Source organism: Caretta caretta, chromosome 6 (genome assembly GCF_965140235.1).
Source record: "Caretta caretta isolate rCarCar2 chromosome 6, rCarCar1.hap1, whole genome shotgun sequence".
NCBI lineage: Eukaryota > Metazoa > Chordata > Testudines > Cheloniidae > Caretta > Caretta caretta.
Window position 1 is genome coordinate 44,527,249 of NC_134211.1, and position 21,510 is coordinate 44,548,758.

The 21,510-nt window shown below is 41.9% G+C and overlaps 1 long non-coding RNA gene across 1 annotated transcript in view; it reads right to left on the reverse strand.

Annotated features, from left to right (window-relative positions):
- Positions 1-16,428, reverse strand: part of LOC125638222 (uncharacterized) — a 256,447-nt gene extending 240,019 nt beyond the window's left edge. The window contains exon 1 of the long non-coding RNA XR_012668729.1: positions 16,325-16,428. This is a non-coding gene — a long non-coding RNA (uncharacterized LOC125638222). The remainder of the gene's footprint in view (positions 1-16,324) is intronic.
- Positions 16,429-21,510: the final 5,082 nt, after the last annotated feature.

Consider the following 21,510-nt stretch of genomic DNA (forward strand, 5'->3'; position numbering starts at 1 on the left):
AGAAACAAGTGTTTTGTTTTAAATATTCAACATGAATAATGTCACGGCAAACCTGGTGGCTGAACTTTGTGACTTTGTCCTCACCCATAACTATTTCACATTTGGGGACAATGTATACCTTCAAAGCAGTGGCACTGCTATGGGTACCCGCATGGCCCCACAGTATGCCGACATTTTTATGGCTGACTCAGAACAGCTCTCGTCCCCTAATGCCCCTACTCTACTTGCGCTACATTGATGACATCATCATCATCTGGACCCATGGAAAAGAAGCCCTTGAGGAATTCCACCATGATTTCAACAATTTCCATCCCACCATCAACCTCAGCCTGGACCAGTCCACACAAGAGATCCACTTCCTGGACACTACAGTGCTAATAAACAATGGTCACATAAACACCACCCTATACCGGAAACCTACTGACCACTATTCCTACTTACATGCCTCCAGCTTTCATCCAGACCACACCACACAATCCATCGTCTACAGACAATCTCTACGATACAACCGCATTTGCTCCAACCCCTCAGACAGAGACAAATACCTACAAGGTCTCTATCAAGCATTCTTACAACTACAATACCCACCTGCTGAAGTGAAGAAACAGATTGACAGAGCCAGAAGAGTACCCAGAAGTCAACTACTACAGGACAGGCCCAACAAAGAAAATAACAGAACGCCACTAGCCGTCACCTTCAGCCCCCAACTAAAACCTCTCCAACGCATCATCAAGGATCTACAACCTATCCTGAAGGGCGACCCATCACTCTCACAGATCTTTGGAGAGAGGCCAGTCCTTGCTTACAGACAGCCCCCCCCCCAACCTGAAGCAAATACTCACCAGCAACCACACACCACACAACAGAACCACTAACCCAGGAACCTATCCTTGCAACAAAGCCTGTTGCGAACTGTGTCCACATATCTATTCAGGGGACACCATCATAGGGCCTAATCACATCAGCCACACTATCAGAGGCTCGTTCACCTGCACATCTACCAATGTGATATGTGCCATCAATGCCCCTCTGCCATGTACATTGGTCAAACTGGACACAGTCTCTACGTAAAAGAATAAATGGACACAAATCAGATGTCAAGAATTATAACATTCGAAAATCAGTTGGAGAACACTTCAATCTCTTTGGTCACTCGATTACAGACCTAAAAGCGGCAATTCTTCAACAAAAAAACTTCAGAAACAGACTCCAACGAGAGGCTGCTGAATTGGAATTAATTTGCAAACTGGATACAATTAATTTAGGCTTGAATAGAGACTGGGAGTGGATGGGTCATTACACAAAGTAAAACTATTTTCCCTTGTTTATTCCCCCCACCCCCACCATTCCTCAGATGTTCTTGTCAACTGCTGGAATAGGCCTACCTTGATGATCACTACAAAAGGTTCTCTCTTCCCCACTCTCCTGCTGGTAATAGCTCAACTTAAGTGATCACTCTCGTTACAGCGTATGGTAACACCCATTGTTTCATGTTCTCCGTGTATATAAATCTCCCCACTGTATTTTCCACTGAATGCATCCGATGAAGTGAGCTGTAGCTCACGAAAGCTTATGCTCAAATAAATTGGTTAGTCTCTAAGGTGCCACAAGTACTCCTTTTCTTTTCGCGAATACAGACTAACATGGCTGCTACTCTGACACCTGTCATGAATACATAAGGACTCCCGTATGCCAACATGTTTTTATTGCCCATTTTCCTCTGTTTATTGCAGTTAGTTGAATTTCAATGTCTTTTCATATTAAGAAATATCATCATTCATTTGATTTTTCAGATAAATAAAAACCTGCATTGTATTAGGTTGCAATGGATTTCAATGGCTCCTGGTAACACGTAAGATTTTTATTATATTTATGCTTTTGAGCAACTTTCAGTTTTATACATGATTTACTAATATTACCAAGATTGCTAATGTAATACACAGTAAGGCCTTCGAAAAATATGCATGCAGTTAGTTTCAAGCAACTGACTTCAGTGAGACTATTCATAGGCTTAAAGTTACCCATATACCCAAGGACAAACTTTTTTCCAAGTATTACTATAGCTTTTACTAGAGTGTACACTCTATTCGGAGACACCTCAAATAGGATTTTTGAAAGTTTGAAAAAGGTGCTTCTGTTTAAGAAAAGTTGGCTAGTCACTGGGCAATTTTTAAAGCACACATTAAAATTATAATCCACATTTATAATCAATCATGAATTGAAGCATGGTGGCATGAGGATGCCCACATCACACAATAAAATAATACCAATGCAGATCATTTAATTAGTTATAATTATCTTAGTTCAGTTTAAATTTGAGTTTCTTGGCATGTGCTGAGAATTTAAAGTTTTCCCAAATACGAAGTTGGATTCCTATTTCAATTCAATGTCAACAAAAATCCAAAGTTCACTGAAAATGTAGTAAGGTGAAATGGATTTGATCTGTAAAAGATTGATAGTTGAGGAAAAGGGGTGCTTCACCAGTTAACCACCAATAAATTTTACTCCAACTCCCCCTAAAAAAGTCTGATCTACACAGAAATAAAAGATATACTAGGCCAGATCTTGATGATGATCTCAGTGCCAAATCAGGAACATTACTTCTGCTATTTAGTCACATTGGGGTTCTTTGCTAGGTCTTAGAGACCACCACAATTAAAGACACGCAACAAAAACAGTAAATTAACTATGACTAGTTCCCCCACAATAGTCTCTTCTGTATGTCTCTAGGGAGTTTTAACAGATAACATTTTTGAGCGGGTCCTCCTTTGATGGGGACACTGCTATAAGTTAAGATTGTCACAGCTTCGTGGTAACTGCCCCTAAATTCCCCCTCCAGGGGAGCCTAGTCAGATCTAATGCCTCCAGCTATCACCCATCTGAGGGCAGAAACTCATGTCCCACTGCCTTCTGACTGGGGCTTTAAGGCTGAACAACCCCCTACCCATAGACTGATATTCCCCAACAGGCTTTATAAGTTACTTTCAGCTTATGGCACATTTATTCTTAGGGCAAAAGAATGACAGGGAAGTCAATAAAAGGATTTAAATGCTCACTAAACATACCAGGAATCACCCATCTTCCACATGGGGAGTCTGGTATGTCAAGACTCTTTCCAACACTTCCACAAGGCCTGGAACCACCTGAGGACCAAAGGTCCTATCCCTTACTGAATCAAAAGAAAGGCCCTAGGGGGTCTGTTTAAACAGTCTTCTATACCAGAGCCTTGATTTGTCTCCCAGCTTCCTGAAAACAGTCCCTCTCCTTACTTCCCATGAGGTTGAGCTTTAAAGGCTGGGAATCTACATAGCCAGCCTTGTAATTTTGCATTAATCACCTCTCATGATCCCAGATTCTGCAGGACTACTCCCTGCTTCCCCCACTCCACAGTGAGCCCAGGACACATCACCTGTATTGACAGGAACAGGGAGTTATACATATTCTACAGTTCATACTGTCCTGACTATCTCAGTACCATAGATTTTGACCATTTCATGCTTTAAAACAGCAAAAACAATATGGTCCCCAAAGACAGTGCAACCACATGGTCAAAAACGGATTTATATTATTCCCAAAAAACAAGAGAGTCCTATCTTCACATATCCTAGATAAATGAAATCTTTGGCCCATATATAATAGTTAGGGCAGCTAAATCCTTTCTGGTTTATCATTAATGGGCTGAACAGTTTATAAAATGAGTAAAAGGTGATCTTACCCAAGTCTTAGGAAACCAAAGAGTATTTTAAATAGAGCAACAAAGTGGGTGAGCTAATATCTTCTGTAGGTGAAAGAAGCTTTGGATTAATTCACAATGTCACAGCTAAATGCAAGCTGGAACAGATTGTTTAGCTGAACTGTGATACTTGGAGTACCTTTCATAGCTGGGAAGAACTCTGTGTGCCTCAAAAGTTTGCGTCTCAGCAAAAGAAGTTGGCCCAATACAAGATGTTACCTCCCCTGCCCTGTCTAATGTCTTGGGAGTGACATGGCTACAACTACACTGTATATTTTAAGTAAGTCATTCAAGGAGTAGTATTGAGTCCAGCAAATTAATGAATATTAAGATCTTGAATTCACTATTTCTCATTGTTCACCAGTGTTGGCTTATGTCCCCTCTCTAGAAATATAGTGTAAACTATCTGGTGTTTAATAGGAAAAGCTATTAAATTAGAAGAGCAATTCAATACCCATGGGGTGAAAATCACAAGAAAATGTAAGTCCAATTCCTGGGCAGTGCTTTTGCCTACTATTTCTCATAGATGCTCAAGTCTTGATGATTATATCAAATTACATAAAGTGCTGAACTGGAAACTTGCTTTTTCTTGATGCTGTATTGTGGTTTTTCCACCTTAGCTATCTGCTGCAGCTTTCTTCTAGAGGGGCTGCTGGACAGAGCTGAGCTTGGTATTGAGTCCTACTGTTTAAGTTAAGAGCTGTGAGCAGAATGTTGCTACTGCTTGCTCAATTCAGAGTTCAATGTTCAATATTCTCCTTCTGCCGCTTTACATAGTGAGGAAGGTGCTCTTTTTAGGGGCTTAGCTAGATTCAAATATCAGCTGCTGTCATCCTTTCATTGACTCACTTCCTTCATAGGTTGATCTTAGGAAGATCTTCAGCTTGTGAATGTGAAATCTACTAATGTTTATGCAGCTGGGCACTTAGTTTTTGTGGCTGGCATTCAAAACATTTTAACTCTTATTCCATCCATTTTCTGAGATATCCTTTTAGTTCCACCAGGATTTAGTGGAATTCTGCTTCAAATTAATCTCAAGTGTCAGATAAAGGTCTTTTTGTTCATTTTAAACTGAAACAATTCTGAAAAGAATTCTTTAAACCAATGGTCATTCACTCGTTGTTCTCTTAATATTGGAGAGGGGACACCTGTCTGAGTTTGGTAGAGAAGTTACCTATGCATTGTTAGACGATAAATTCCCCAATCAGTACTTTTATATTTAATGGTTATTATTAGTATATGATCAACGAATGTCCTTGCTATGCTTGTACATAAAACATTTTATGTACTATATGCTTCACAGTGGTATGCTGAAGTTGGTATATGGATGCTTTTAGATACAAAGTGCTAGCAAGTGAACGCCATGAAAGGTACATATGCCACTTTAGTATTTAAGGAACAAACAAAGGTTTTTCAACTTTAAAAAGAAACATGTTAGAAGTATAAGAGATTCTTGCATTCTTTTACATTCAATTTAGGTCTTATAAAGTGTGAATCTCCTATTTGCAATTTAAACGATCAAAAATTCTAGGAGACAAATCACAATAACTGGTGCTTATATAGGTCACAATTCTAGGCAACTACATTTGTATTTCTTCTCAGTGGTCCAGCAAGGGCATCTGGTCTCAGGCTCCCGGCTCCCAGCTCCCCAGCCGCTGCCCTTCTGGATGGAGATCTGCATGTCCAGACTGCACACTTCTTGAGCAACCTGCCTGTGCTGAGGACACCTGCTTGCTTTCTCTTCAGAGATTGTTAACAGGTATACTTGCTACAGATATAAGGTACTAACACTTCCTATGCAAGCCTACTTTATTCTTAAGTTAAAAAGCACTATAAAAGAAAAACAAACAATAAGAACCTACTCCCATGCGAACAGGCTTATCTGACATCACCCCCCAACTCTAACATGGGCTCTTGTAGGAACAGTCCTTCAACACCCCATCCACAGGATTTCCTTTGTGGTCACAAGGTCATCACAACCTCAGCTCAGAATTAGCACCCAGTCTCATGAGAGCCACTCCTTTCACCCCTGCCTAAGTACTGGGGCCCTGTCCATTTGCTGGAAAAAGGCAGCAGTCCTGGGCCTGTTTAAAAAAAAAAAATTCAGGGTATTTAGCCAAAAATCCTTTGCCTGTTGGTCCCAGAATCCAGTCTGAATTAGTATATGTACACCTCTCCAGAGGACAGCTTCAAATGGCTGATAATGGAGGAAGTACATTAACATCCCCCTCCTACTGGAGAAGGTATACAGAATGATAATGTACAAAATTGCATTTTAATAGAATGTACCTTAAATGTATTAATCCTTATTCAGTATGGTTAAAAACTTAACGGTAATGAATTATCCTAGTTCCAGAAGGTTTTTTTCCAGTTATTGTCAATCTGCCACAATATGCTGTCTTTTGAAGAGAGAAATATAGAACATTAAAGTAAAATTGAAGGTATAAAACTAATTCAGAGCCTATGTAAACACTTAGGGTTTTATGGCTCAGGGGTGTTTTCTTTGACACACTGGGATCCTGCCACACTGACAATCAGCAGAGACTTTATAAGAATGATCTTAGTGAGCTTAAATCTTTCTTATAAAAAAGGTAACAAGCATGTACATTACTATATTCTGACCATCATGTGTATGAAAGCATCTCAAAATTCAGAGTGGACAAAAACATGTTTGTAATTAGTAAAAACATCAGTAACAATTTTTGCATTGAGGTTTATCTACCACAAGAAAATTATTAAGAAATAAGTTGCTACAGCTGGCTAAGAATAGTGAATCAGGATTGAAGAGGTCTGCCCCATGTGTACAGATGGGGCCAGATCCTGTAATTCAATGGAGTCTCTCACCCAATCAGAATCTCCAATCTCCTTGTACAAATAGTCCTCATCTCCTTCCCATCCACTGACTCGTCATGGCTGTGGGTTTTTTTAAAGGCTTATAAGTTGGCCAAATTTGGGCAGTTTCCCCCCCCCCCCCCAGAACACCCAGAAGCACTTTCCTGACATAAGGGCAACACCTCTGCCCAATTTTGAACCCTTTCTCCAAAGCATAGGGGAAGTAGAGCTTTTCAACAACAGTTTTTTATGTTTTGTTTTTATTATGGGCAAAACAATGTCCTTCCTCTCTCCCCTGCCCCTTCATTCTTAGAAATGGCCAAACTATTTTTGCTAATGCTTCTAAAGACAAAGTTCTGCCTAAGGCAGCCCCCAGCATGAAGATTTCAGCCCAAATGGTTAGCGTTTTACGAAGTAACTGGAAACCAGGTCTTACAAGCAGAAGCATAAGTGGTACAAACAGCTCCACCAAGAAACGAAAAAGTTAAGAATGAAGGTATGGGCTTTTGTTTGGTTGGGTTTTTTTTTTTTTTTTAAGTCAGCCACCATGGTAGCTGAGATAAAGGTACACACTACACCCCTGTGATGGATGGGGATCTGGGTTCTCCCACTTGTATCATACCTTGTGCATTTACTAAGTCTTGAAAGCTTGTCATTTTTAGGTCTATTCTTTATTTCACCACTGCCCCTGTATGGTTCTCTTTTCAGAATCACTGAAGCCATTGTGCTAGCTTCCTCCTAAGACACATACCTAAACTTCTGTTGTATATACATATATACTCTGTCCTGCTGTGCTAAGATGTTAAACACAGCAAGCTGCTTCAGCTCTTGAACAGCTTACAAGCCATTCTTTTTCAAAACACACAGTTATAAAGGTCCTCAAACTCAAACAGACCGAGGAACAAAATTTTTTAAAAGGATTTCTACGGCACTGAAGAAAATTCAGTTATTCTCTTTGAGTTCTGATTGTAGGATTAACTTCGTATCCATAAAAAACATGCTACTTCTGCTGTGGTCTTAAGGGAATTGTTCACTTTAGAAGGGCTGGGGGGAGGGGGGGCAGGAAGAGAGAAAAGAGAATATATAAACTTCAAGACTGATTCAGTTGATGTTAATGCAGACCAGGGGGCCAAGGGATCCTCCCTGTCACCACCATTCTCTTCTCTACAGCATTTAGAATTTGGCAGTGGCAGGGATCAGCATAAAGGCTGCTGTGAAACAAACAGTGTCAATAATGGCAGGCGCCGGTACAGTAAATAAAGCCAATAAGTGACCCTAAAACCTGCTGGATCCTTTGACTGTTGATACCGGAGTATATGGTTGACCCCTGGGTATGTCTACACTACACTCCAAGGATGCTTGAGCTAGCACACTAAAATAGCAATGTGGGTGTTATGGCACCAGCAGAGAGTTTGGCTAGTCATCTGTGCTCAGACGGGTCCAAGCTTGGGTGGCTAGGCATATTATTTATGCTTAGGTGTTGTTACATGGGCTTTGGTGGGCCTATGGAACAGAGATGAAATATTGCTATTTAATTCCATGCATATAAACTGCTTGCCACATCATTTAAAAAAAAAAAAACAACTTGACAATAAATTTGAAGACCAGAACCTGCACACACTCATTGTGGTGACAATTATTTGTATATCAGAAAAAAAAACTCCCCTTTATAATTCATCTGACTCATTCTACACAAAGATGAATTTCATCCAAGGGTCTGACATCTTATTTACTCATTGGAAATATCCCATTTTGAAATTTTTTTTTGTTGCGACATGCCACATTGATGTGTTTATTTATTTGGATTAGTATAACCTTAATCAGATTTCCAGAGCAAACATGTTTAGAAATTCAAGATTTTCCATGAGTTTTCTGCTACGTTGGCTTAAAGTCTTTGGCTTCTCACACATCCTACCTGATAAAATACTCAGAGGAAATGGATGCAAAAGGTACACAAATGCAGGCAAAGTGGATTTGTTTAAGGATTCAAAGATGCAGAACATGTTTCCAGTGTTCACTAACCGCTAGTCTTCAAACACACTGTATATGAAGTACATGGTAGGATATATTTATGTATTTCCCATGTAAGTGGCAAAGTACTGTATGGCAAGTCGTGCTGAAGAGCAATCAAGCAATGAAGGACACAAAACCAAAAATGTATCACTATTGGATTCTTCTGACCATGGGATGGTGTTCCAAGAAGGAGGAGTACTAGGCAGAGACGGGCTCCACCTAATGAAGAGAGGGAAGAGCATCTTCGCAAGGAGGCTGGCTAACCTAGTGAGGAGGGCTTTAAACTAGGTTCATTGGGGGAAGGAGACCAAAGCCCTGAGGTAAGTGGGGAAGTGGGATACCGGGAGGAAGCACGAGCAGGAGCGCGTGAGAGGGGAGGTCTCCTGCCTCATACTGAGAAAGAGGGACGATCAGCGAGTTATCTCAAGTGCCTATACGCAAATGCAAGAAGCCTGGGAAACAAGCACAGAGAACTGGAAGTCCTGGCACAGTCAAGGAATTATGATGTGATTGGAATAACAGACACTTGGTGGGATAACTCACATGATTGGAGTACTGTCATGGATGGATATAAACTGTTCAAGAAGGACAGGCAGGGCAGAAAAGGTGGGGGAGTTGCATTGTATGTAAGGGAGCAGTAAGACTGCTCAGAGCTCAAGTATGAAACTGCAGAAAAACCTGAGAGAGTCTCTGGATTAAGTTTAGAAGTGTGAGAAACAAGGGCGATGTTGTGGTGGGAGTCTGCTATAGACCACCGAACTAGGGGGATGAGATGGATGAGGCTTTCTTCCGGCAACTCACGGAAGTTACTAGATCGCAGGCCCTGGTTCTCATGGGAGACTTCAAATCACTCTGATATCTGCTGGGTGCAGACAATCCAGGAAGTTTAGGGGCCAATTTCCTGGTGCAAGTGCTAGAGGAACCAACTAGGGGCAGAGCTCTTCTTGACCTGCTGCTCACAAACTGGGAAGAATTAGTAGGGGAAGCAAAAGTGGATGGGAACCTTGGAGGCAGTGAACATGAGATGGTCGAGTTCAGGATCCTGACACAAGGAAAGAAAGAAGAGCAGCAGAATACGGACCCTGGACTTCAGAAAAGCAGACTTTGACTCCCTCCAGGAATTAATGGGCAGGATCCCCTGGGAGAATAACATGAGGGGGAAAGGAGTCCCGGAGAGCTGGCTGTATTTTAAAGAATGCTTATTGAGGTTAGAAGAATAGTAAATATGGCAGGTGACCAGCTTGGCTTCACAGTGAAATCCTTGCTGATCTTAAACACAAAAAAGAAGCTTACAAGAAGTGGAAGATTGGACAAATGACCAGGGAAGAGTATAAAAATATTGCTCGGGCATGCAGGAGTGAAATCAGGAAGGCCAAATCACACCTGGAGTTGCAGCTAGCAAGAGATGTTAAGAGTAACAACAAGGGTTTCTTCAGGTATGTTAGCAACAAGAAGAAAGTCAAGGAAAGTGTGGGCCCCTTACTGAATGATGGAGGCAACCTAGTGACAGAGGATGTGGAAAAAGCTAATGTACTCAATGCTTTTTTTGCCTCTGTCTTCACGAACAAGGTCAGCTCCCAGACTACTGCACTGGGCAGCACAGCATGGGGAGGAGGTGGTGACCAGCCCTCTGTGGAGAAAGAAGTGGTTTGGTACTATTTAGAAAAGCTGAAGGAGCACAAGTCCATGGGGCCGGATGTGCTGCATCCGAGAGCGCTAAAGGAGTTGGTGAATGTGATTGCAGAGCCATTGGCCATTATCTTTGAAAACTCCTGGCCATCGAGGGAAGTCCCAGACGACTGGAAAAAGGCTAATGTAGTGCCCATATTTAAAGAGAGGAATGAGGAGGATCCTGGGAACTACAGGCCAGTCAGTGTCACCTCAGTCCCTGGAAAAATCATGGCGCAGGTCCTCAAGGAATCAATTCTGAAGCACTTAGATGAGAGGAAAGTGATCAGGAACAGTCAGCATGGATTCACCAAGGGCAAGTCATGCCTGACTAATCTAATTGCCTTCTATGACGAGATAACTGGCTCTGTGGATGAGGGGAAAGCAGTGGACATGTTGTTCCTTGACTTTAGCAAAGCTTTTGACACAGTGTCCCACAGTATTCTTGCCAGCAAGTTAAAGAAGTATGGGCTGGATGAACGGACTATAAGGTGGACAGAAAGTTGGCTAGATTGTCAGGCTCAATGGGTAGTGATCAATGGCTCCATGTCTAGTTGGCAGCCGGTATCAAGTGGAGTGTCCCAAGGGTCGGTCCTCGGGACGGTTTTGTTCAATATCTTCATAAATGATCTGGAGGATGGTGTGGATTGCACCCTCAGCAAGTTTGGAGATGACACTAAACTGGGAGGAGAGGTAGATACGCTGGAGGGTAGGGATAGGATACAGAGGGCCCTAGACAAATTAGAGGATTGGGCCTAAAGAAATCTGATGAGGTTCAACAAGGACAAGTTCAGAGTCCTGCAATTAGGGCGGAAGAATCCCATGCACCGCGACAGACTAGGGACCGAATGGCTAGGCAGCAGTTCTGCAGAAAAGGACCTAGGGGTTACAGTGGACGAAAAGCTGAATATGAATCAACAGTGTGCCCTTGTTGCCAAGAAGGCCATTGGCATTTTGGGATGTATAAGTAGGGGCATTGCCAGCAGATTGAGGGACGTGATCATTCCCCTCTATTCGACATTGGTGAGACCTCATCTAGAGTACTGTGTCCAGTTTTGGGCCCCACACTACAAGAAGGATGTGGAAAAATTGGAAAACGTCCAGCGGAGGACAACAAAGATGATTACAGGACTGGAACACATGACTTATGAGGAGAGGCTGAGGGAACTAAGATTGTTTAGTCTGCGGAAGAGAAGAATGAGGGGGGATTTGATAGCTGCTTTCAACTACCTGAAAGGGGGTTCCAAAGAGGATGGATCTAGACTGTTCTCAGTGGTAGCAGATGACAGAACAAGGAGTAATGGTCTCAAGTTGCAGTGGGGGAGGTTTAGGTTGGATATTAGGAAAACCTTTTCACTAGGAGGGTGGTGAAACACTGGAATGGGTTACCTAGTGAGGTGGTGGAATCTCCTTCCTGAGAAGTTTTTAAGATCAGGCTTGACAAAGCCCTGGCTGGGATGATTTAGTTGAGGATTGGTCCTGCTTTGAGCAAGGGGTTGGACTAGATGACCTCCTGAGGTCCCTTCCAACCCTGATATTCTGTGATTCTACGATCACCCTCAAGATGCAGAATTCTGAAGAGGTCAAAATACATCAGTAAGACAGACACCACTAAAGCAACACCATTCCTCCATGAATAAGGACACTATGGAACTCCGATTACTTCAGTTGGACCTCTCAAATAACTGCTTACTAGTGTGGGACAGGACGTGGCTCCCTACTTCAAAGAAAATAAAGCCATGTTAGAATAAGATGGTCCCTGTCCTAAAGAGGGTACAGTATAAGTATATTGCAAGAGACAGATGGATACAAACAGGAAATACATTTCCTAGGTGTATGTGACCTTAAAAGATGATCCATGCTCACAAGTTCAGAGAAGAGTTACCCCCCATCCTCAAATTGTGTCTGCCAACGTGTGGTGAGAAAATGTGTCCATTACTTGTAAAAAAATCACTATTCAGTGGATGCTTTTACAAGCTGTGCTGAGATTCAGGCTGTATAGCAGAGAGCAAACATGAGCTCAGATAAGAAACCAGAACAATTAGAGACAAGAGGGTATTATATTCAAGAACAAAGTATTGCATGTGCGCTCTGGTGGCAGTCTGTACACTGTCTAGCCTATTTATTTTGGACGGATAAAAATCTCTACACATGTGTTGCCATAGTTAAGTACTGTTAGCTTTACCTGGAAAAAATCCAAAACATCCACACCAAGAATAAAAATCTCTGCTGGAGATTTAGATAGAGATGCTGGACCATCAACTGAAACAGCAGATTCCATCTACTTAAATGCACACTTGGGTAAAACCTATTAGAGCACAGAAGCTCTGTCAATATCAAGGACAGTAACATTGTGTGGCTGCCAGAATAGAACAGATTAGGAAGATGTGAATGAGCACTATATATTGGAAACTGCTAGCCAGTTTGTAGTCCTTAAGTTGAGTCAATGCCAGAAAACATCTTTTAGTCTCGGATGGACAACCTTGCTCCTGCAATACAGATTCTAAAGCTATTCTCAGTTGCCTAAGCTAGAAACAGTACTACAGGCTGAGAGATGTTTCTACAGAGGAAGAATTACCAATCTTAGCATAAAGTTTTATAAAATCAAATTTAGCCTTATTTTTAAAAAGGGTCAATTCATCGATGTCAGGGAAGGTTACACTTTCTGAAATGGATTCATGCCACAGAAGTGAATTATGCTACTTATGCAAAAGGCAAATCTGGTCTTCAAGTTACAGTCCTTCATCTTTTCATCAGCAAAGTTGAAGAAATGTGCCTCTCCTATGAATTTCTAACCAAATTTCTGAACCAAATTTAATTTGAATCTAATTTCTGAACCAAACTAGCACATATTTAAAATCTGAACATCTTTGCCTATACACTTGTATATATTTTTGTAAATTTGTACTTGTTGGGACCAGATTTGAGACAGTACAGTACACATGAACCCAATGTGGTCGGCTCTTTTACATGTCAACTCACTTATTTGGTGCCTAAATGGGAGAGGAGCGCTCCTCCCAAAATCTGGCCCTTTGTACATATTTGGCCCCATGCAATTGTTTTGCTCCTTAAGAATTTTGTAGTAAACAGACTGACTGTCAGAGTTACAGAGCTGAACCTGACCCAAATATAAATAAAGACTATTCATTTTTAGAAAGTGTTCACATGTTTTTTGTACACAAGTGAACACATTGTGAAAGTAGCAAAGAAAGAAAAATACGTATTAGTATTTTATGTATATTAGTGGGCACTAGCAACACTATAATTAAGGTTAAGACTAGCTTATTTAACAGATGAATTTTCTATGTGCTTTAAAAGCAACACATGGCCATGACTCTCCTGAAAATAACTATGCCTCATGGGGGTCAGGGTAAAGAGATCCACATTTGAGGTTGTTTGAGCAAGGGCTTCCAAGTATTTTTAACTCCTGAAAGTACTCAGCCATCAATTTGTGGTCATAGTCTATATAACTGTGCCCATTGTCCCCACATTCCATCTTTTTGTTTAACTCACTTGTTGTGCCTTACATAACATTAGACCCTGATGCTGTAAAGACTTAAGGACTGTCAAGGTTCCTTCCCCACTCTGAACTCTAGGGTACAGATGTGGGGACCTGCATGAAACCCCTCTAAGCTTATTTTTACCAGCTTAGGTTAAAACTTCCCCAAGGTACAAACTATTTTACCTTTTGTCCTTGGACTTTATTGCTGCCACCACCAAGCGTCTAATATATATACACCAGGGGAAGAGCCCGCTTGGAAACGTCTTTCCCCCACAAAATCCTCCCCAAATCCTACACCCCCTTTCCTGGGGAAGGCTTGATAAAAATCCTCACCAACTGCATAGGTGAGCACAGACCCAAACCCTTGGATCTTAAGAACAATGAAGAAGCAATCAGGTTCTTAAAAGAAGAATTTTAATTGAAGAAAAAGTAAAAATCACCTCTGTAAAATCAGGATGGTAAATAACTTACAGGGTAATCAGATTCAAAACAGAGAATCCCTCTAGGCTAAACCTTAAGTTACAAAAGACACAAAAACAGAAATATACCATTCCATTCAGCACAGCTTATTTTATCAGTTACAGAGGAGCATTTCCCTGTATTGCAGGTGGCATTTAGAGAGCAGAACACACTTTTACAACCAGAAATTGAACTCCCCTTTAATTTACTACTCAACAGGCAGGGTTGTAGGTGACCGTACTGAATGAGAAGACAAACTGGCACAAATGTAAAGATTACCAGACTTAGAAACTTGCTGAACTAACCAAACTGATACACAATTCAAATCAACATGATGTCAGGCCTGTTCTCCCTGGAGTCAATAGAAATTTTGCTATTAATTTTATGGGATCAGGCCCATTTAGAAGATTCTTCCTTTAAGCATGAATTACAATTTTTGATTTAAGAAAGATCAGAGAAAGCAGCAACACCTATTGTATTTCCTTTTTTTCTTTTTTTTAAATGAGGTTTAATAAAAGAAAGTCAAGGACTACAATTCTGCACTGATAGGGGAAGATGATCTAGATGGCCTAATAAGTCTTCTCCATCTCTAACTTTAGGATTCTACATCTAGTGTTTGGTTTCAGAGGGGTAGCCATATTAGTCTGTATCAGCAAAAACAATGTGCCCCCAAAAACAAAGTGCCCCCACCCCATTTTTGCAGTCTTTCCAGCACCCTTGGTGGAAGGAGGTGTCTCTGATAGCTGGCCTGGGACGCGGATTGGGGCCCAGCTTGCTCTGTGCTCAGTTCTGGCCCAGGCTCCTGCCACCTCGTCCTATCTGCCCATCAGGGACTTGTGAGGCAGGCTGGGGTTCCTGATTACCCTGGAGGAGGCAATGCCTCCTCCAATAACCCCTATAGGCCTGAAAAAGACAGTGCAGCACCATCTGGCAAAGAACTCTGAAAAGGCAGGGGGGGCAAATCAAGGTCTGGAGGCAATTGCCACCCATAACAAATGGTGTCCCATGCAGAATGACTTCACAAAACAAAAGAAGCAGTCAGTCGGCAAGTTCTTTCTCAGGGGGCTACTATTTATAAGAGTGAAGAAACAGTAGGCAGTTATAGGCTAATCTGATCCAAAGGCAAGTTTCTTCCTAATACTTTGGGGATTGTCCTATAGCCTAAAGACATATTTCCCTTGTTCTCATGTTACCTAGAGACATTTTGTGAGATATTTCCTTCCCTGTCTCCCAGGAGATATTCTTATAGACCTTTCCATAGCCTCTATGTAAGGCTATGGGACAAGGACAAGGAGCAGGACAAGTTGAATCTCAGCTTTTCTTCACAGCACTCCCCGTACCTTATCACAGTTGAGCAGAAAAAGGATGACAGGTCTTAGAAGTCTAACCATTAGACTTTGTTGCTATTCAGAGCCATGTGGTCCATAACAGCCCATTTCAAAAAGCTAAAGAAAAACAGTGAGACTAATCATTTTACACTTTTAGATAGAAAAATCTGTGTGTATACAGCACCATCTCCTGGAATTGTAGAGCACTATTTCATGCTAAATACCAGTCAAATTCGTATAGAATTAAATATCACACCCAAATACCATCAAGACTGTGTTCCAAATGAAGTGATAATGAATTGTCACCTATTCTGAAGGGTTGCCAACAAAATTTCAGTGCTGGAATGTCAAGATTTATAATCCTTGTTAGAGCAGACACTCAAAACCCACTACGCTCCATTAATTATCTTAATAAAAAAAACCTGTCACCTCATAATATTTTTAAATATCTATGCGGCTACAGATGTCATTGGAAAGAAATTGTTCAAGCACATTGTGCAGAAAGGTTAAAGGGTGACAATTTAATGCAATTACTCCCTTTCAATATTGCTGCAAAAAACAAACAAAAAAACCACCACAACTTCTCATGATGAGCCACTAGGCAGTAACCTTATTGACCTCATCATCAATATGTATTCAGCATTCAATTACCAAAAAACAGTTTCTTGTGTAAGTGAGAAAAGCACATTCAAATTAAACAATCATTGCTGTATTATTGACAGAGGGTGAAATACACCCTAATTCAGGTAGCCAGCACAAGGCCCTTTGTGCCATTTATGGATTACATACCATGAACACTGCTCCACAGGTACAGAACATAAGAACAGCCGTACTGGGTCAGACCCGTGGTCCATCTAGCCAATGTATCCTGTCTTCTGACAGTGGCCAATGCCAGGTGCTTCAGAGGGAATGAACAGAACAGGCAATTAGCCAGTGATCCATCCCATGTCACCCACTCCCAGTTCCTGACAAACAGAGGCTAGGGACACTTCAGAGCATGGTTTTTCATCTCTGCCAATCCTGGCTAATAGCCATTGATGGACCTATCCTCCATGAACTTACCTAGAGGTTTTCTTTTTTTTAAAAAAAAAACCTATTGGTCTTGGCTTTCACAACATCTTCTGGCAAAGAGTTCCAAAGGTTGACCATGTGGTATGAAGAAATACTTCCGTATGTTGGTTTAAAACCTACTGCCTTCTACTTTCATTAGTTGACCCCTCGTGCATGATATGAGTAGTAAGGAACATTTCCTTATTTATTTTTACCCCACACCAATCATGATTTTATAGACCTCTATCATATACCACCCCCCAGTTGGCTTTTTCAAGCTGAAAAAGCCCGAGTTTTATTAATCTCCCCTCATATGGGAGCTGTTCCATATACCTAATCATTTTTGTTGCTCTTTTCTGTACCTTTTCCAACATATCTCTTTTGAGATGGAGCAACCACATCTGCATGCAATATTCAAGAGGTGAACATGCCATGGATTTATATAGATGCAATAGGATATTTTCTGTTTTATCTGTCCCTTTCCTAATGATTCGCAACATTGTTAGCTTTTGACTATCACTGAACATTCAGCAGACGTTTTCATAGAACTATCCACAATGACTCTAAGATCCCTTTCTTGAGTGGTAACAGCTAAATTTAGACCCCATCCTTTTATATGTATAGTTGGGATTATGTTTTCCCATGTGCATTACTTTGCTTTTATCAAATTTGAATTTCATCTGCCATTTTGTGGCCCAGTCACCCAGTTTGGCTGTGAGATCTCTTTGTAACTCTTCACAGTCTGCTTGGGACTTCACTATCTTAAGTAGTTTTTTATGATTTGCTAATTTTGCCACCTCACTATTTACCTCTTTTTCCAGATCATTTATGAATACGTTGAACAGTACTGCGTCCCAGTATAGATTCCCCGGGGGGACACCATTACTTACCTCTCTTCATTCTGAGAATGGACCATTTATTCCTACCCTTTGTTTCCTACCTTTTAACCACTTACTGATCCATAAGTGGACCTTCCCTCTTAGCCCATGACAGCTTACTTTGCTTAAGAGCCTTTGGTAAGGAAACCCCGCAAATGCTACTGAAATTGTCCTTGGACTGGTCCCACATAGATAGTATCAGGCACTTTGGAGGACCTGTGGAATAGCCACATACTCACAGGAATCTTGTTGACCCACTACCACACCCCATACAACTGGCATGGAAGAGCAGCTGCTACTACTGCAGTCTATAAGCTGGAGTAGCAACCATATGTGGTCTATGCAGTCCCATACCCTGGCTCTGGGTTGGAAGATGAATTTTGACTCCTCACATTCCACTTATGGAGCACCCGTATACTCAGTCTTTATGTTGATTAAGTGAATTTCACCCAGAGAGGTAGGTTAATGAAATTGTCAGGAATGGCTACTGAATGCTCAGAGCTCCCACTGACATCAGTTGGAGTTGTGAACGTTCTTGACATCTTAAAACCAAATCCCAAGATGTTTCAAGTTGGGAACCCAAATATTAAGGCACCCCAAAAAATCAGTAGTCACATTTAAAAGTTTTTGTTTAAGTACCTCCCCACAGGGTGAGCACCTGTCCCAAATGGGGACAGACAGTCCCAAAACGCAGAGTTCAAGTCCTGGTCCGAATGACTCCAGGACAGCATTTGTCCCAGATTCCCTGCAGTGCTGCTCCCAGGCTGTCCGAAGCAGTGCCAGCATCTTTGGAGGTGGGGGAACAGAGATGAGCCTAAGGGCTCCTCAAAGATGAGCGCCCCCCAATAGGGTTACAACTTTTGAAATGCAAAAAAGGCACCCCATACACACAAGGCAAGCCTGCCGCAACCACAACCACAAGGCAACTCAACAGCCATTTATCTATCCGTGTTTTCGCTAGATAGTAGAAGACTGACCACACTGACTGTCTCCTCACTCTTGTGCAGCTCAAAACCTCTAACACACGTGGTGCACTTGCGTGTTGGTGGGCAGACAACTACTGTATTTTCAACAATTTTGATCTATTATTGCTTAAACTGCAGAAGGGGAAACACTGCAGCATCTTTAGCTGGACACAGAACTTTTAACATTAGATATCCAAGTGTATTGTGATAATAATGCAACTCTTTAGACCCACATAAAAACCTGGCAGATTATTTTTCTGGGAACTGGCTAATCCATAAGAAACCAGCCAAATACTGGCCGGTTGGTAAACCCTAAGGCCTGCTCTTGCTCCTCCTCTTCCCCCACACTCAGGTCCCATCCCCTGGCCAGGCCAGATGTTGGACCAAGGCTTTGGTAACAGTTGATGTGGGGAACCCCGGCCCCTCTACCTGCCCTGTGCAATGTGTCCCAGGGAGGTGGGGACATGGGCCTGGAGCTGCTCTTGGGCACCTTTCCCAGATCAGGTGGAAGGTCCAGGGCTCCCCACAGCAGTCCGGGCTCCCTGGGTATCTCTTAACACAGCCCATTTCGAGCTTTCAGGGTTCGAGGCCTCAGGAGGGAAGAGGAGGAGCAGGGAGTGGGTTGGGATTCCTGCATGTGTTCCACTTTGTCTTTTGAAAAGGTGGTCACCCTATTCTCCAGTAAAAACCACAACCCAGTATCTGACCTCAGCATCTCTTTGATTGCTATCCAGTGAGAGCCAGATGGCCTGGTTTCAAGAGTATCATATCCTCTCCTTCACCATTAGCTGGCATTCTTCCTCCAGCCCAGACACCAGGGTTGCCAACTTTCTACTCCCACAAAACCAAAAACCCTAACCCCACCCCTTCTGAGGCCCCACCCCCTCTTACTGCATTCCCCCTCCCTCTCTGAGGACTTACCTACCTCACAAGATTTCTGTGAAGTTTAATTCAAGTCTAGGGTTGGGGAGGATCCTTTCCTATTATGTCTTCCTCCTCCCCTACAGTCCCCGCATTTGAAGCGGTTCAAGGACTGCTCTTTTCTAATAGCACTGCGGGTACCAGTTATTCAAAGAGTATGGCATCATGGTCTCCTTCCCCTTCTATCAGAGAAAGGAGAAATGCAGCACCCTAAATGAGATGGTGGCTACAGGAAAAGATGGATAGGAATGCGGCAGAACCATAACCTTCTCAGCCCCTCTCCATTAGGGAAAGGGAGCATGTTGTACACATTATCTGCATGATGGGAACCTCCAGGTGAGATTGTGCTAATGCAGCTCCCAAGAGATGGTTTGGCATGAGGGCAGTACTACAAGATCAAACAAGATCAAACTAGCTAGGGATGTAAAAGGAAACAAGAAAATATTCTACAAATGCATTAGAAGCAAGAGGAAGACCAAGGACAGAGTAGGCCCATTACTCAATGGTGGGGGGGGGGGCACAATAACAGAAAATGGGAAATGGCAGAGATGCTTAATGACCTTTGTTTTGGTTTTCACCAAGCAGGTTGGTGAAAATTGGATGTCTAACATCGTTAATGCCAGTGAAAATCAGGTAGGATAAGAGTCTAAAATAGGGAAAGAGCAATCAAAAATTACTTATACAAGTTAGATGTCTTCAAATCAACAGGGTTGGATGAAATGCATCCTAGAATACTCAAGGAGCTGACTGAGGAGATCAGAGCCATTAGCAATTATCTTTGAAAAGTCATGGAAGATGGGAGACATTCCAGTCTTCTGGAATAGGGCAAATATAGTGCCCATCTATAAAAAGGGAAATAAGGACAACCCAGGGAATTACAGACTAGTCAGCTTAACTTCTGTACGCGGAAAGATAATGGAGCAAATAATTAAGCAAACAATTTACCAACATCTAGAAGATAATAAGGTGATAAATAACAGTTAACATGGATTTGTCAAGAACAAATCTTGTCAAACCAACCTGATACCTTTCTTTGACAGGGTAACAAGCCTTGTGGGTGGGGGGAAGCAGTAGATGTGGTATATCTTGACTTTAGTAAGACTTTTGATACTGTTTTGCATGACCTTCTCATAAACAAACTAGGCAAATACAACCTAGATAGAGCTACTATAAGGTGGGTGCATAACTGGTTGGAAAACCGTTCCCAAAGAGTTCACAGTGGTTCACAGTCATGCTGGAAGGGCATAATGGGTGGGTCCTCCAGGAACTGGTTTTGGGTCCGGTTCTGTTCAATATCTTCATCAATTATTTAGATAATGGCAGACAGTACACTTATAAAGTTTGCAGATGATACCAAATTGGAAGGGGTTGCAAATGCTTTGGAGGATAGGATTAAAATTCAAAATGACCTGGACAAACTAGAGAAATGGTCTGAACTAAATAGAATGAAATGTCAGTAAGGACAAATGCCAAGTATTCCAAATATTAGGAAGGAACAATCAGTTGTACACATACAAAATGGGAAGTGACAGTCTAGGAAGTAGTATTGCAAAAAGGGATCTGGGGGGGTCATAGTGGATCACAAGCTAAATATGAGTCAGTGTAACACTGTTGCCCCCCACCCCTCCAAGAAAAAGCAGTAAACATCATTCTGAGATGTATTAGGAGTATTTTAAGCAAGACACGAGAAGTAATTCTTCCGCTCTACTCCACGCTGATTAGGCCTCAACTGGAGTATTGTGTCCAGTTCTGGGCACCACATTTCAGGAAAGATGTGGACAAACTGGAGAAAGTCCAGAGAAGAGCAACAAAAATGATTCGAGGTCTAGAAAACACGACCTATAAGGGTAGATTGAAAAAAATTTGGTTGATTTAGTCTGGAGAAGAGAAGACTGAGAGGGGACATGATAACAGTCTTCAGGTACATAAAAAAAGGTTGTTACAAGGAGGAGGGAGAAAAATTGTTCCCTATAATGTTGGTTGGTGGTTGTCTTTATCTAGTTTAAATGTTTCCAGAGATGGTGGATCCACGACTTTCAAACTCACATAGGACAAGAAGCAATGGGCTTAAATTGCAGCAAAGGTGGTTTAGGTTGGACATTAGGAAAAACTTCCTGTCAGAGTGGTTAAGCTCTGGAATAAATTGCCTAAGGAGGTTGTA